Source organism: Podarcis muralis, chromosome 1 (assembly GCF_964188315.1).
Source record: "Podarcis muralis chromosome 1, rPodMur119.hap1.1, whole genome shotgun sequence".
Taxonomy (NCBI): Eukaryota; Metazoa; Chordata; class Lepidosauria; order Squamata; family Lacertidae; genus Podarcis; species Podarcis muralis.
In genome coordinates, this window is record NC_135655.1 from 87416 (window position 1) to 102039 (window position 14624).

Consider the following 14624-nt stretch of genomic DNA (forward strand, 5'->3'; position numbering starts at 1 on the left):
CCTCGATGACCTGTGCTGCTGCCGCTGCCCCTTCTGGCTGTCAAAGCCTCAACAACCTACTCTGCTGCCGCAGCCCCTTCTGGCTGTCAAAGCCTCGATGACCTGTGCTGCTGCCGCAGCCCCTTCAGGCTGTCAAAGCCTCAATGACCTGTGCTGCTGCCACTGCCTCTTCTGGCTGTCAAAGCCTCGATGACCTGTGCTGCTTCCACTGCCTCCTCTGCCTGTCAAAGCCTCAACAACATGTGCTGCTGCCGCTGCCCCTTCTGGATGTCAAAGCCTCGATGACCTGTGCTGCTGCTGCCGCTGCCTCTGCTGGCTGTCAAAGCCTCAACGACCTGCGCTGCTCCCTCTGCCTCCTCTGCCTGTCAAAGCCTCAACAACATGCGCTGCTGCTGCTGCCGCTGCCCCTTCTGGATGTCAAAGCCTCGACGATCTGTGCTGCTGCCACTGCCTCTTCTGGCTGTCAAAGCCTCGATGACCTGTGCTGCTGTCACTGCCCCTTCTGTTTATCAAAGCCTCGATGAGCTATGCTGCTGCCACTGCCTCTTCTGGCTGCCAAAGCGTCAACAACCGGTCCTGCTACCACTGCCTCTTCTGGCTGTCAAAGCCTCAACAACCTGTGCTGCTGCTGCTGCCTCTTCTGGCTGTCAAAGCCTCGATGACCTGTGCTGCTGCCGCAGCCCCTTCTGGCTGTCAAAGCCTCAACGACCTGCGCTGCTGCCCCTGCCTCTTCAGGCTGTCAAAGCCTCAACGACCTGTGCTGCTGCCAATGCCTCTTCTGGCTGTCAAAGCCTCGATGACCTGTGCTGCTTCCACTGCCTCTTCAGGCTGTCAAAGCCTCAACGACCTGCTTTGCTGCCGCAGCCCCTTCTGGCTGTCAAAGCCTCGACGACCTGCGCTGCTACCTCTGCCTCCTCTGCCTGTCAAAGCCTCAATAACATGTGCTGCTGCCGCTGCCCCTTCTGGATGTCAAAGCCTCGACGACCTGTGCTGCTGCCACTGCCTCTTCTGGCTGTCAAAGCCTCGATGACCTGTGCTGCTGCCACTGCCCCTTCTGTTTGTCAAAGCCTCGATGAGCTATGCTGCTGCCACTGCCTCTTCTGGCTGTCAAAGCCTTGATGACCAGCTCTGCTGCCGCAGTCGCTTCTGGCTGTCAAAGCCTCGATGACCTGTGCTGCTGCCGCTGCCTCCTCTGCCTGTCAAAGCCTCAACAACCTGCGCTGCTGCCGCTGCCCCTTCTGGCTGTCAAAGCCTCGATGACCTGTGCTGCTGCCACTGCCTCTTCTGGCTGTCAAAGCCTCGATGACCTGTGCTGCTGCCACTGCCTCTTCTGGCTGTCAAAGCCTCGATGACCTGTGCTGCTGCCGCTGCCTCTTCTGGCTGTCAAAGCCTCGATGACCTGTGCTGCTGCCACTGCCTCTTCTGGCTGTCAAAGCCTCGATGACCTGTGCTGCTGCCGCTGCCTCTTCTGGCTGTCAAAGCCTCAACGACCTGCGCTGCTACCTCTGCCTCCTCTGCCTGTCAAAGCCTCAACAACATGTGCTGCTGCTGCTGCCGCTGCCCCTTCTGGATGTCAAAGCCTCGACCACCTGTGCTGCTGTAACTGCCTCTTCTGGCTGTCAAAGCTTCGATGAGCTATGCTGCTGCCGCTGCCTCTTCTGGCTGTCAAAGCCTCAACAACCTGTGCTGCTGCTGCTGCCTCTTCTGGCTGTCAAAGCGTCAACGACCTGTGCTGCTGCCGCTGACTCTTCTGGCTGTCAAAGCCTCGATGACCTGTGCTGCTTCCACTGCCTCTTCTGGCTGTCAAAGCCTCAACGACCTGCGCTGCTGCCCCTGCCTCTTCAGGCTGTCAAAGCCTCAACGACCTGTGCTGCTGCCACTGCCTCTTCTGGCTGTCAAAGCCTCGATGACCTGTGCTGCTTCCACTGCCTCTTCTGGCTGTCAAAGCCTCGACGACCTGCTTTGCTGCCGCAGCCCCTTCTGGCTGTCAAAGCCTCGACGACCTGCGCTGCTGCCACTGCCTCTTCTGGCTGTCAAATCCTCGATGACCTGTGCTGCTGTCACTGCCCCTTCTGTTTGTCAAAGCCTCGATGAGCTATGCTGCTGCCACTGCCTCTTCTGGCTCTCAAAGCCTCGATGACCTGTGCTGCTGTCACTGCCCCTTCTGTTTGTCAAAGCCTCGATGAGCTATGCTGCTGCCACTGCCTCTTCTGGCTGTCAAAGCCTTGATGACCAGCTCTGCTGCCGCAGTCGCTTCTGGCTGTCAAAGCCTCGATGACCTGTGCTGCTGCCGCTGCCTCCTCTGCCTGTCAAAGCCTCAACAACCTGCGCTGCTGCCGCTGCCCCTTCTGGCTGTCAAAGCCTCAACAACCTGCTCTGCTGCCGCAGCCCCTTCTGGCTGTCAAAGCCTCGACGACCTGCTTTGCTGCCGCAGCCCCTTCTGGCTGTCAAAGCCTCAACGACCTGCGCTGCTACCTCTGCCTCCTCTGCCTGTCAAAGCCTCAACAACATGCGCTGCTGCCGCTGCCCCTTCTTGATGTCAAAGCCTCGATGACCTGGGATGGCCAGGGATTCATTCAGCCCAGCCTTTCGCATGATGAATTTTGCATATAAGTTAAATAAGCCGGGAGACAATATACAGCCTTGTCGTACTCCTTTCCCAATTTTGAACCAATCGGTTGTTCCATATCCAGTTCTAACTGTAGCTTCTTGTCCCACATAGAGATTTCTCAGGAGACAGATGAGGTGATCAGGCACTCCCATTTCTTTAAGAACTTGCCATAGTTTGCTGTGGTCGACACAGTCAAAGGCTTTTGCATAGTCAATGAAGCAGAAGTAGATGTCTTTCTGGAACTCTCTAGCTTTCTCCATAATCCAGCGCATGTTTGCAATTTGGTCTCTGGTTCCTCTGCCTCTTCTAAATCCAGCTTGCAGTTCTGGGAGTTCTCGGTTCACATACTGCTTGAGTCTTCCTTGTAGAATTTTAAGCATAACCTTGCTAGCGTGTGAAATGAGTGCAGTTGTGCGGTAGTTGGAGCATTGTTTGGCACTGCCCTTCTTTGGATCACGTTTGGTCCAAACTCTCCACTATGACCTGTCCATCTTGGGTGCCCTGCTTGGCATAGTTCATAGCTTCTCTGAGTTATTCAAGCCCCTTCGCCACGGCAAGGCAGTGATCCATGAAGGGGAATTCTAACAGTAAATTCAGCCAAAGGCCAAATGGTGGGTGACTGACAGCATGTGCCCCTAAACTGTAGTTCTAACTTGGAGGTAGACAGTGGCTTCAGTTGAAGAGAGTCCTTTCTTTCCTTATTTTTATTACTGTAATTAATTAATATACTAATACTATTAATTACATTCCCTCCAAGGAGCTCAAGGTGGTTTCTATCTTCTCCTCCTCACCCACAGCGAGCTGCATTTCTGAGTGAGGGATTTGGAACCCTGGTCTCTCCCCAGGTCACAGCCAGATCCTTGATCCACAGTGGTTCTCGTCTTTATAAAAAGCCTCCACCTAAAGGAGAAACGGGTTTGTTGCCTGGGATCCTGTAAGGCAGGGAAGTGATTTTGCCGCAATGGAGCGTGGACCCGTGTGTGAATCCAGTCCCAGCAAGACATCTTTGGGTGCCGTTGCAAAGCCCCGTAGACTCTCCCACTCGGTCTGAGTTAATTCCGTAACAATCCGAAGTAACAATCTGGGTAACAATCTGTCCACAAGCGGCAGGACTGAGAGCCCTCCGTGAACTCATTCTCTCTCTCTCTCTCTCTCTCTGCCCCACTTTTAGCAAATACAGATCTTTGGGAATATCCAGTACCTCCTTCAAGATCACCCTAGTCGTGTGCCTAACAAGTAAGCAGATCACTGTGTTATGGGGTTTGGGTTTGGGGCAGCTGCTACAAGGAAGGTGCACAGTCAGATGTGAAACACGCCAATTCCCTCTTGAGCTGAAGGGAGCCTGAATTTGACTTACCCCAACCTGAATGAGCAAGGGACACGGGTGGCGCTGTGGGTTAAACCACTGAGCCTCTTGGGCTTGCCGATCACAAGGTTGGCGGTTCAAATTCCTGCGACGGGGTGAGCTCCTGTTGCTCGAAAGCATGTCAAAGTGCAAGTAGATAAATAGGTCCCACTCCGGTGGGAAGGTAAACGGCGTTTCCGTGCGCTGCTCTGGTTCGACCAGAAGCGGCTTAGTCATGCTGGCCACATGACCCGGAAGCTGTACGCCGGCTCCCTCGGCCAATAAAGGGAAGGGCAACCTTTCTAAACTCTTCGCTTTCCCCATGCCATCTCTTCCTCCCCACAGTGAGCCTGACCCACGCCTACCCCAAGCTGGCCCCCAACCGACCCCTCAGGCGGCTCCTCTCCCCACCGCTCCTGCTCTCCATCATCCTCAACGTCCTCTTCACCCTCACCGTCCAGGTCTTCGCCTTCCTGTATGTGAAGCAGCAGCCCTGGTACTCTGTCCTGCGCAGCCACAGGTGAGGCCCCCATCCAAAGAGCGCACCTCCCAGGGAGAGGCTTAGAGGTGGGCTGGGGTGGGTGGCCAGGGGGTGCCATTTCCCTCTTGCTGGTGTCTAAGAATAGAGGCTCCCCTTATTCCCAGAGGCAGCAGTGGGAGGGTGGGGGCAAATTTGAAGCTCACCCAGGCTTCCTCTGCTCATGGAGAATACCCCCAATTTGCTCAAGGGGAAGTCATACGAGATCCTCTCTCGGTGGAGCCTTCCTTCTGATCTGTTTGTGGGGAGCTTAGATGCCTCATCCTTTTGAGCTGCAAAGTATCTCCTTAAAAGAAAGAATTGGGAGGTGGTGCTGGGTGCTGAAGGGGCAACAGGGTTTAGTGAGCAGGAAGAACCTGTGACAGGGGACAGTTCAGACTCTGAGGCTGGAGCAGAGGAGTGGGTTCAAGAGTCTGCTGCAGAATCCAGAGAGGCTGTGATATGTGATCCATGAGAGGCAGTCAAGTACAATGTTCATTCTAGTGCTAGAGAAGACATGCAGGGGAATGTTTGGTCCAGCCAGTTGAAACTTCCTGTTCCTCCTGGCTGGAGCATCCTTGCTTTGCATGTGACTAAAGGTGGGCTTCACCAAACCTGTCCAGGTAACAAAAGGACAAATCACCTCTGTCCTTTCGATTCCCATCTTTGTTTGACCAGCTTCTAGCTAGGACTGCTCTGCTAGCTCTCAGCTAGCAGAAGCACTGGGATTATTCCCCCATATGGGGTAGATCCACATGTACATATTTGTAAATAAGTCTGCCTTCAGGAATCCAACTGTGAACTGATGTGAGTAAACGTCTTTCATCATCTTTGAATAAGACTGTGGCATCTTTATACTTTTAAGAGGGATTCAAGGGAAGTTACCAGGAACGTACAATTCAATCTGAGACAGACTGAATTGTATGTTGGAGGGGGAGATTTCCAGCTGGTGGCAGAGGACAGAGTGACTCCAGGAGACATAGGTGTAAAAACCCAAACTAAAACGAAGACTTTATTACAAAATAATAAACACAAACTCTGGTGGGTGTTATTCCTGCAGGCAGGCTACAAAACTCAGCTTTTTTCCTTTATAGCAACAGCCAGCTGCAGCCAATTAATCCCAGAAACTTCTTAAAGGTATACACACATGTTTCTGTGCCGAATGTCCCCTAACACCCCCTCTCATTCAAACAGAAACAGAAACAGTACTTTAAACATAAACAGACATATTTACACATCACACACAACAATTCCTAATTTTGTCACCAGTTGTGCATGTTTTTCAAAAGTTAGTGCTTTTGTAAATACATCAGCCACATTTTGCATACTCTCACAATACTTCAGCGTTATCAGGTTTCGCTTCACATTCTCAGCCACATTTTGAAATTTAATTTCTAAATGTTTGGATTTGTTTCTAAACTGCTCAGACCCAGCCAAAGTTATTACAGCTTGATTGTCTTCCCATATTTGTTTTTTATATATATATATATAAATTTTTATTGGATTTTCACATACCAAGTCAATTTTGTTAACATAAAGAAAGAAAAAAGAAATAAACAGAAAGAAAAAATAAAAAAAATCAACTTTTCAAATAATTTTTGCAAAACCAACTGGACTTCCCGACATCTTCCGAGTCCAGCGTTCTTTACAATAAAAACATCAGCAATTTGTTACCTTGTTTCATACCTTACTGTATCTTTCAAATATTATGTTTCTAGATTCAAAATACTATTTCTCCATTACTTATACCTTAAAATAAACATAATAAAGTTGTTTCAAATCTCCACCTTGTCTTTCTTATAACTTAATTTCCAATTCACTAAATCAGTTTGCTGAAGCTATAATTTCCAAATCATGCACATTCTTAACATTCATACAATTTATAATGTTTTTGCAAATAGTCCTTAAATTTTTTCCAGTCCTCTTCCATTGTTTCCTCTCCCAAATCTCGGATTCTGCCAGTCATTTCAGCCAGTTCCATGTAGTCAATCAGTTGCGTCTGCCACTCCTCCAGCGCCAGCGTGGGCAAATCTTGTGTCTTCCAATACTTTGCGATAAGAATTCTTGCTGCTGTAGTTGCATACATAAACAAAGTTCTATCCTTCTTTAACACTTTCTGGTCGACAATGCCCAGAAGGAAGGCCTCTGGTTTCATAGGGAGGGTATACCTAAATACCGTTGATTGTCTTCCCATATTTGAACTGGATAATCACATAGTATATCTAAATCCTTGAGGATCTGAACATAATTTTTTATTTCATTACACAACTCTGATAAAGCACAGTATTCAGCCTCTGTTGAAGATGTGGCCACGATACCTTGCCTTTTGGACTTCCAACCTATCAAGGAATCCCCAAACTGAAAAACCATTCCAGAAATTGATTTTCTATCAGGCAGGTTGGCCCAATCGCTGTCAACGTAACACTGCAATTTTGTAGACCCTGAAGATGGTATTCTTAAACAATAATCAAGTGTTTGCTTTAAATACCGGTGTCAGAGCTGGCTCCTGGTCCCAGCTCACAGAGGACCAACGCTAGCCGGTAGTAGTATACAAAAGTCTTTATTGAAGTACAGTTTCCATTTTCAAACCGGAGCGCCCCAGCTCTACGTCTTAGAGGCTAGACCGGCGAAGCTCCATCTGAGTCTCCACCCCCTGTACACCAACTCAAGACTCTAACCTTACTCCACCTCTTCCGTTTCTCCTTTCTCCTCTGGGTCCTTCTGCCCCCCGGGGTCTCCTCCTTTCTGGACTCCTCTGACGCTGACCCCCCTGACTCCTCCCCCTCTTTTTGGCGGGCTTTGGGACCTGGCTCTCTATCCGGGCTGCCAACTGCGCCGCCTTCCTGTACATTTGAACTTGGCGCTCGCGCCCAGCCTTCAACCTTCCTCTTGACCGTTTCCTCGCTCCCCGATGGAGGCGTGGCCAATCCTGACTCATGTCCTCCCGCTGGCGGTGAGCCGCCTGCTCCCGATCCCTGGGACTCCTCCCCCCTACTGCGCTCTGGTGGGGAAGCTGGTCCTGATTTCCAACTGCTGCTCTCTGAGTCCCCTCTGGCCCCTTCTTCCTGGGGTGTCCCCCTCGGCACCCCCCTTGCCCTGACCACGGGAGCCTCTTTCTGTGAATCTTCCGATTCGCTGGAAAGACTCAGAGACCTCGGGCCACTGTCATCGCTAACATTTCCTTCGGATTCCTCCCCCTCGCTCTCTGTTTCCTCCCTTTCCTGTGCCTCTGCTCCTGAGCCCCTGACATCCATCCCCCCCTCGAAGCCCCCCCTTTCCCCCTCCCCTCCTTCCGGTGTGGGTACAGGGTGCTCCGTCGTTGTGGGGGTGAGTGCCGGATACAGTTCGTCCCCCGTGGCGTGCATCCAGCCGGATAAGTCCGGCTCGTCCTCTGTGCTCTCGCCGACGTCGATCTCCTCCGCTTCCATCTCTTTGCCTCCATGCTCGAACCCCAGGTCCTCCCCCAACACGTCCATGTCCGTCTCTCCCCCGGTCTCCTCTGGGGACGTTGCCTGCCAAGGACCCCCCAGCCACTTCTTGCGCCACTGCTCCTCTGGTCGATCGTCCCACCAATAAGAGCGGTCTGAGGCAAACCCCGAGGGTGATCCCTCCGGGGAACGTGTGTCTAGTGCCTGTTCCTCGTCCGAGGTGAACCCCTGGAATGTGCTGGCTGAAAGTGTGGGTGTGAAAAGCCAGTCGTCGAAATACTCGGCTGGCATGGGCCTGTGTGGGAAAAGGGCATGAAACTCGTCCTTGAGCAGCGGCTCGTCCAAAGCATAGTCCGGCACCCAACTGTTGGCGCTGGCCGGGGTACCTTCTCTGGCTAGCAGATATTCTACTCCTTCTTCCCCCCATCTCGAGTCTAAAATCTCTGTGACCTCGTTGATGGGTTCCCCCCTTGGTGACCCCCCCCTTGTGGGCGTTTCCCTGAGCGGGTCTGGTGCTGTGCCTGGCTCCTGAAATCTGTGAGGTGCTTTGTAGGGCGTGAGCACTGATCTATGGAAAACTGGGTGCATTCTGGATCCCTCCGGAAGTGTCAACCGGAAAGCCACTGGATTAACCTGTGCCTCGACTTGGTAAGGCCCTAGCTGCTTATGTCCGAGCTTCTTCTTCGCTAACGATCTGGCCGGCACTGCCTGGGCTGCTAACCAAACCCAGTCTCCCACCCCTATGTTTTCCCCAACCCTTCTGTGTCTGTCAGCCTGCAGTTTGTATGCGTGCTTTGCTAGTTCTAACTGCCTCCGAAGCTGTTCGTGGACCTCCTGCAGCTCTGATGCTAAGGCTTCCGCTGCCTGTGGCTCCCCCTCCCCCACTCTCTCTCTTCCCAGGAAGGTTCTGGGATGCCTCCCGTTGTTGGCGAAGAACGGTGTCACCCCCGTGGACACGTGCTTCGTGTTGTTGTAGGCGAACTCGGCGAGCGGCAGGTAGTCCACCCATGTTGCAGGCTGCTGATTTGCGTAGCATCTCAGGTACTGCTGCATGACGCCGTTGACCCGCTCCGCTTGTCCGTTGGTTTGCGGGTGTCTCGCCGACGCTAGGTTGATCTTGACGTTCAGGATGCCCATCAGCTTCTGCCAGAAGTTCGAGATGAACTGTCGCCCCCGGTCGGACAGAATAGACCGTGGTAGACCATGAACCCTGAACACGTGGTCTATGAACAGTTTGGCGGTCTGTTCCGCCGTGGCCACCTTCGCACACGGAATGAAGTGGGCCATTTTGGTGAACATATCGACCACCACTAGCACTGCTGTCTTGCCCCTCGAGCTGGGCAGATCCGTGACAAAGTCCAGGGCCACCCTCTCCCACGGTTCGATCGGTGTCTGCAGCGGTTCCAGCAGTCCCGCCGGCGGTTTGTGCACTGACTTGGCCCTTTGGCAGGTGTCGCACCTCGAGACGTAATCCGCGACTTCCCCCCGCATCTTGGGCCACCAAAAATCTCTGGCTACTAACTCTACAGTCTTCTCCTTGCCAAAGTGCCCGGCGGTGGGTGCGTCGTGCAACTGCTGCAGTACCTTCGCGCGGAGGTGGTCTCCCGGTACGTAGAGGGCCCCTTTGCGGATGAGCAATCCGTCGCGTATCTGGAACTCGTCGTCCTTCGCCGTGCCCCTGTGCACCTCCTTCATCTTGTCTTGTGCGAAGGGGTCTTCCTGCAGCGCGCGACGTACAGCATCCAGGTCCACGGTTGCCGAAGCGCACGCCCACGCTTCCGGTGCGAAAATGTGCTTGGCCGCCGCTGGTGCCGCCTCCTCGAGGTATTGCGGCTTCCTGGACAGTGCATCCGCCATGACGTTGTTGTCGCCTGGGATGTACTCTATCCTGAAGTCGAAGTCTGCAAAGAACTCCGCCCAGCGTATGTGCCTCTGGTTCAGGAACCTCGCCGTGCGCCAGTACTCCAGGTTCTTATGGTCTGTGCGGACCTGCACTGTGTGTTTGGCTCCGATAAGGAAGTGCCGCCACGCCTTGAATGCTGCATGAATGGCTAGCAACTCCCTGTCCCAGATGGTGTAGTTCTGCTCTGACTTGCTGAGCTTCCTGGAGTAGAAGGCGCACGGTCTCCAGTCCCCCTGCGGGTCTTGCTGCAACAGTACTGCTCCCACGGCCATGTCTGAGGCGTCTGTTTCAACCCTCATCGGTCTGCTGGGATTCACGTGCAGTAGCTGCTCTTCTGACGAGAAGAGACGCTTGAGTTTCTGAAAGGACTGCTCCGCTTGCTCCGTCCAGATGAACTTCTTCTTGGAGCTGAGCGTGTCGGTAATGGCCGCCGTCTGCATCGCGAACCCCTTGATGAACTTGCGGTAAATGTTAGCAAAGCCAACAAACCTCTGGACCTCCTTCCGATTGCGCGGGCTCTTCCAGTCCAACACTGAGCGAACCTTGGCGCTGTCCATGGCGAGCCCCTTGTCCGACAATTTGTAGCCCAGGAAATCCACCTCCGTCATGTCGAACTGGCACTTCTCCAGCTTGGCGTACAGTCTGTGCTCCTGCAGTCTCTGCAGAACTTCCTTGACGTCTCTCTCGTGAGCCTCCTGCGATTCTGAGAATATCAGGATGTCGTCCAGGAAGCAGACGCACTTCTTGTAGAGGAGTCCCGCTAACACGTGATGCATGAAGGCTTGAAAACAGTGGGAGCCATTTTGTAATCCAAAGGGCATGACCCTGTATTCATAGGTGCCCAGGGGCGTGAACATGGCCGTCTTCCACTCATCGCCTTCCCGTATGCGAATCAGGTTGTACGCCCCTCGCAGATCCAACTTGGTGAAAACGCTTTCTTTTCTCACCGTCGCGAGCAGGTCGTCGATCTTGGGCATGGGGAAGGCTGTGGGCTTTGTCTTCGAGTTCAAAATGCGATAGTCCACTACAAGCCTTTTTTGGGGCGTGTCCTTTTTCTTCACAAAGAATACTGGACTGCCCCCCACTGCCCTGGACTCCCGGATGAAGCCGCGCTTCAAGTTGTGATCTATGAACTCCCTGAGTTCCTGCAGTTCGTCTTCAGACATGGAATACAGTTTCCCGGTCGGCAGCGTCGCCCCCGGCAGGAGGTCAATCTTGCAGTCATAAGGTCTGTGGGGAGGTAGCTTGTCCGCCTCCTTCTCGCAGAAAACCTCTAAAAACGCTGCGTACTTGATGGGCACTGCTTGCAGCGTGCCTAATTGTAGCTGCGGGTCATCCTCTTCCCCTTCCGTGCTAGGCAGAATGCAATGTTCCGCACAGTAGGATGAACCGAAAGTCAGTTGGCGCTGGTACCACGCCAATGTAGGGCTGTGCCTGTGCAGCCAACTCATGCCTAATACTACAGGCGTGTCCGACAGTTGGGTGACATTGAAGCTGATGACTTCTCGGTGATTCCCAATTTGCATCACCATCGGAGGCGTTTGCTTCACCACCTGCCCCCCTAGCAATTCCCTGCCATCCACCGTGACAACCTTCAGGGGCAGCGTGGCTGGCAGTAGCGCTATGCTGTGTTGTTGAATGAAATCCAGTCCTATAAAGTCTGCATTACTGCCAGAGTCAATGGTAATGGGTACTTCCATAGTGAGTCCATTGGGTAGCTGGAGCGATGCGGTGAGCTGCACCACTGGTTTGGGCGGGAGAGGGTCTGTGGGCTGCAAAATTTCTGGGGACTGCTTCACTGACTCGTCTGGCTGGGCCCCAGTACCTCTTCCTCCAACCAGACTCCGTCGTTTCCCTGCTGTGGTTCTCTCTGCTGAGTTGCTTCTGTTACTGTTGCGGAGGCTGCAGTGTGCCTGTGGAGCCTCTGGGGACACTCTTTCGCCATGTGCTGCGGATTGTCACAGATGTAACACTTCCTGTTCCCTCTAGGAGGCTTCGCTTTGACTGCTCCCGGTGTTAGGGCTCTGGTTGCTGACTGAGCCCTGGCGCCTCCAATCTCCATCGGTTCCTCTCCCCCTCCCTGTGGAGGTGTGGATTGCGCACGTGCTGCATCCCTGGGAAAGAGGGGAGGTGCTCTCGCTGGCGTGCGTCCCCAACGCCCTTCATCTTTGCTCCATGGACGTTCTTCCAGACGCACCCCAATTGTCAGCGCCCGCTGGACAATTTCCTGAGTGCTCTTTGGTCTCTCCCCCCTTGCAATTTCATCTTTAACATTTGCATTCAAGCCTTCCCAAAAAAGGTCTCTGACTGGAGCAGAATCTGTCTCCCAACCCAGCGCATGGACTAAGGCAAAAAAGCGGGAATGATACTGCCTTACACTGGCTCTCCCCTGTTTCAGCCCATGTATGTCTTTTCTGGCGATATCAACGTCTATATTTGATAAAAAACACGAATCCATCGCTTTAATGAATGCATCCGCACTTCGGAGCGCCGGATCCTTATCTCTCCACAGATTGCGCAGCCACGCTTTAGCTTCTCCATGCAAATGGGATAGGATAAACCCCACCTTCTCTTGCTCATCTCTAAAGTCTTTATCCAGCAGTTGCAGCGCAAACAGCACGTCTGCTCGGAAGTTAGGGTACTGCTGTAAATTCCCATCGAAATGAGATACAAGGCTGCCTCCTCTCTTCCCCAGCCCAATCCCCTCTGATTTGGGTCCCGGTTGTCCCTGCTTAGTAAGCACTTCCAACCTGGCTTGGAGATCCTTGCAGGCTGCAGCCGCTTCATCTTCCCTCTTCCTGGATGCGAGTATTTCCGCGTTGAGTTGTGTCACTGCATTATGCAGGGCTGCTATTTGCTGTTCTGTAGTCATCTTGCCTGACTTTTGTGAGCTCGCGAAGCACCAATCTTCTCCCCTCGCTGCGTCCACTCACGCTGCGAGGTTTTCGGTGCAAAACTTGAGATGGAGCTTACTGTCAGAGCTGGCTCCTGGTCCCAGCTCACAGAGGACCAACGCTAGCCGGTAGTAGTATACAAAAGTCTTTATTGAAGTACAGTTTCCATTTTCAAACCGGAGCGCCCCAGCTCTACGTCTTAGAGGCTAGACCGGCGAAGCTCCATCTGAGTCTCCACCCCCTGTACACCAACTCAAGACTCTAACCTTACTCCACCTCTTCCGTTTCTCCTTTCTCCTCTGGGTCCTTCTGCCCCCCGGGGTCTCCTCCTTTCTGGACTCTTCTGACGCTGACGCTGACCCCCCTGACTCCTCCCCCTCTTTTTGGCGGGCTTTGGGACCTGGCTCTCTATCCGGGCTGCCAACTGCGCCGCCTTCCTGTACATTTGAACTTGGCGCTCGCGCCCAGCCTTCAACCTTCCTCTTGACCGTTTCCTCGCTCCCCGATGGAGGCGTGGCCAATCCTGACTCATGTCCTCCCGCTGGCGGTGAGCCGCCTGCTCCCGATCCCTGGGACTCCTCCCCCCTACTGCGCTCTGGTGGGGAAGCTGGTCCTGATTTCCAACTGCTGCTCTCTGAGTCCCCTCTGGCCCCTTCTTCCTGGGGTGTCCCCCTCGGCACCCCCCTTGCCCTGACCATGGGAGCCTCTTTCTGTGAATCTTCCGATTCGCTGGAAAGACTCAGAGACCTTGGGCCGCTGTCATCGCTAACATTTCCTTCGGATTCCTCCCCCTCGCTCTCTGTTTCCTCCCTTTCCTGTGCCTCTGCTCCTGAGCCCCTGACAACCGGAAAATACGTTTTAAACCTTTCCAGGCATTTTCTGTGGGACAGCTTACTAGTCTGCTCAGTATTCCAATTGCATAACTCAAATCTGGTCTACTCCACAATGAAATGTATAGTAAACTTCCAACTATTGAATGGTACATTTCAGGACTTACAGGTTCTGTGCATTCTCCTTCATCCTTGAAAAAACCTATTTCCATTGGGGTTTTTACTCCCTTGCAGTTTTGCATATTGTTTCTTTCAAGTAACTCCATTATTTTGTCTTTTTGACTCAACAAAAAACTTCCATCGTTTGTTCTTTGAATTTCTAGACCGAGATAATTTTTTACTGGACCCAAATCTCTTACTTTAAATTCCTTTCTTAGTTGTTCTGCAAACTTTTCCACTTGCTTGTCACCTTTTGTAGAGTAAAGCAAATCATCAACATAAGAAAGACATAATTCTTGTTTATACCCTTTCCTTTAGTGTACAAGCAGTTATCAGCTAAGCTTCTTTTAAAGCCAAGATTTTTTAAAGCATTATCAAGACACTCGTTCCAATTTCTAGCTGACTGTTTGAGCCCATAAATTTTTTTAACAGGCCAATCACATCACATTGATTCCAAATTATACAGCCAAATTTTAAATTTTGTTGGGGGTACCCATACATCAAGCTCAGCTCGAGTCCAAAACAGCATCACTTATCTTACTGCATTAATTAGACAGTTCTGTCCAGTTTGATCCGGAAAGTCCTTTGTTACTTCTCAGGGTGTCCTTCTAAATTCAGTCCATATCTTAATTTAATTCTCCATTCCTTAATTCAAGAGAAGAGAAGGGAGTGGTTAGTACTCTAGAAGCTTCCCTTAGAGTAGGATTATGACTTCATTCCAGTCTAATAATTATTGAAGCTTCTCTCAGTATGAAGCACTCTGTAGAGGTGTCTTTTTCAGCCTTCATTCAAAAAAAAAAAAAAAAAAAAAGACAGGGGAAAGGAGCTGAATAGTTGATAGTTACAGCTCAATTGAGGGCTTCTGTATTGTATTATGAGGTTTCTTCCTCTTTATTCTCTTCCCCTTAATACTCCATTATTGTTACTTTTAGCTTCT

The 14624-nt window shown here is 52.1% G+C and overlaps 1 protein-coding gene across 1 annotated transcript in view; it reads left to right on the forward strand.

The window, feature by feature from the left end:
* Nucleotides 1-3066: 3066 nt before the first annotated feature.
* The window catches only part of LOC144324889 (putative cation-transporting ATPase 13A5), a 36176-nt gene continuing 24618 nt past the window's right edge, over nt 3067-14624 (forward strand). Inside the window, exons 1-2 of the transcript XR_013393798.1 lie at nt 3067-3847; nt 4302-4476. The gene's annotated coding sequence lies outside the window, so the exon portion shown is untranslated. The remainder of the gene's footprint in view (nt 3848-4301; nt 4477-14624) is intronic.